Source organism: Chaetura pelagica, unplaced genomic scaffold (genome assembly GCF_000747805.2).
Source record: "Chaetura pelagica isolate M959 unplaced genomic scaffold, ChaPel_1.0 scaffold47, whole genome shotgun sequence".
In the NCBI taxonomy this organism is placed as follows: Eukaryota; Metazoa; Chordata; class Aves; order Apodiformes; family Apodidae; genus Chaetura; species Chaetura pelagica.
This window is the reverse complement of record NW_009954140.1, coordinates 833,347-835,817: the sequence shown is the minus strand read 5'-3', so window position 1 is coordinate 835,817 and position 2,471 is coordinate 833,347.

Here is a 2,471-nt window from a genome sequence, read left to right as displayed (position 1 = left end):
GGTGGGAGCCAGCGAGGCTGATTTTAACCGTTCTCCTGCGCAGCCCCTGCCCCTTGCCGGGACAATCCGCCGGTAAAGGATCAAACACCCGCGGCAGAGGGATCCGGGATGCCCGGCCCGGCCTCCCGCGCCCTCCCCGCTTTATTTCCGCCTTCATCCCCATCACTCAGCTCGTTTCTCATGCAGCTGCTCCCACTCCCCGTGCAGAGCATCCCGGCCTCGCCTCAGCCCCTGAGCAAACGCATCAGGCAGGGAGAGCAGCTCAGCGGGGCCGGGAGATGTTTCAGGGCTGCAGCAGAGCGCTCACTGGGCTTCTTAACAGCAGTTAAGACCCAGAGAAGTTCACAGCTGGACGCTGATGGGGATAAGGGTCATAAAACCCACACCCTTTCCTGCACGGACTTGGCAAACGGGCTTTTCTGCAGAGCCCCGCTGGGCGCGGCAGCTGCCCCGGGCTCTGCCGGCTCCTCGGGGGGCTGCGGGGGGTCCGGCAGCCTGCCAGGCTGTGCCGGTGCTCCCAGGCTGTGCCGGTGCTCCCAGGGCCCAGTTCAGCCCGAGGCAGCAGCTCCCAACCCAGAGGGGCAGCTCTGAACGGCAGCTTTGGTTCCATCCCCCCGACAGACCTGAGCTTAAACGTGGGGCGCTGCTCGGGGCAGGTATTTGGGGTCTCAGAATTCTCCGTTTCCCCCGTTAACCTCTGCTGTACTTGCCCCTTCTGATGGGAAAGAATTCACCTGTTTCCCAAACAACCAACCTCCCGCTGGCTGCGGGACCCACAGACACCTGCCCTCAGGTGGCACCGCCGGGAAATCCCGCTGGGAAATCCCGCTGGGAAGGGGCTGCTCCTCCCCCCAGCGCTTAGGAACAGTTTGGGACCAACCTCTTTCCAACGGGAAAGAAAAAAAAAAAAGCATTTTCTGCCCAGGCTGCTCCCAAAACAGCGGGAACACGCGAGGCTGAGGTGACCCTGCCTGAACCAACACCCCACCGACTCACACTCCCCTCCCCACGCCTGAGCCAGGAGCACCAAAAACATTGGGCACATTTAGCCTGATTTAGCTGGGACACTCTGAAGAATCTCCAGGGGGGAGGTCTGGGGAGGGTCCCTGTCACCCCTGAGCCCCAGGTGACCCCAAAAGCACTTGGGCTGTTTGATCCAGCCCTCCCCCCACTTGCTCCTCACACCTACAGATGTGGCTCAAAGGGCAAGGATTTGTCCTTTGGATGTTTCACAACGTCCTGAATCGATAAACCCCCATGGGGTCAGTTAGAGGTGACCCAACCAGCCCCAGGCACCAGCAGCCCCCAGGAGAAATCAGTCGTGCCCTGTAGCTGATGCCAAAGGGGTTGGACTGGATGGATCCAGGGCCACCTTCTCCATCCCCCAGGGCTGGATCTGCTGCCCAGGGACCTCCCTCAGCTCTGGCCTCATGTCACAGGGACCAGGGCAGAGCATCCCTGCACCTCGGGACATGTTTGCAAGGTGGAGCCTCATAAATCCCAGTTGTGAGGCTGCAGGGGAGGGATCCAGCCCTGGTGAGGGAACAGCATGAACCAGGGAACAAACCCTCAGGTTCAGAGCAAACCCAGAGCCAGCCCTGACTTCCCCCCTGGCCCCAGCTGGGCTGATTGATTTTTCTGCTGCCAGCTCCTCACCATGACACTGGGCTGGACTTTGTCATGGGTCTGGCAGGTTGGGGACAGCACAGTGCTCCAGGAAAGCCAGGCACAGCATCCTGGAGGGGGTTGGAACCATCTGGATGAGCATCCCACTGCTGGCAGTTCATCCACACTGTGTGGGGAAAAAAATCTCCCAAGCCCTGGAGCCCTGTCAGCCTCTGGCAGGCAATATTCCTGATGAGCTCTTCCAATAGCAAGGACTGGGTCTGGGGTCACCTCTGGGATATGGATATCTCACCAGGATAAGGGTCTTTCCCACAGCCCTGCCCCTGGGCACTGCAGGATACCAGTACAACTCGCTCCAGCAACAAAACCCTGTGACAAAGAAGATCCAGAGCAACGTGTTAAGGCTGGATTTGCCAAATCATTGTTCCTAGAAGGGACTGATTGTCCCCAAAGTCAGGCAAAGTGCAGGCAGCAGTGACACAGCCCCCTCCCACCATCCATCCCCCCTTCCCTGAGCCCCAGCACTTGCAGCCTCATCCTGCAGATCCCAGCAGGTCTCAGCCAGGAACTGGCTCTGGATGCTCAGGATGTGCTGTCACATCCCCCAGGACCTGCTGCAGGGAGACCTCACCAGCAGGTGGGGACTTCCTCCTTCCTGAGCATGAAAGCAGAGTGGATAGAACTGAGCCCTGTCTGGGAATAACTTGGGGGGGGGATCCCCCTTTTCCATCCCTGGCATCGTGCTGCCTGGATCTCCTCCCACAGTGGCTCCATGGATTGTTATCTAGCCAAAAGCAAGACATGGGGAGAGATGCTCCCATGTGATGGATTCAAGGAGGCACGTG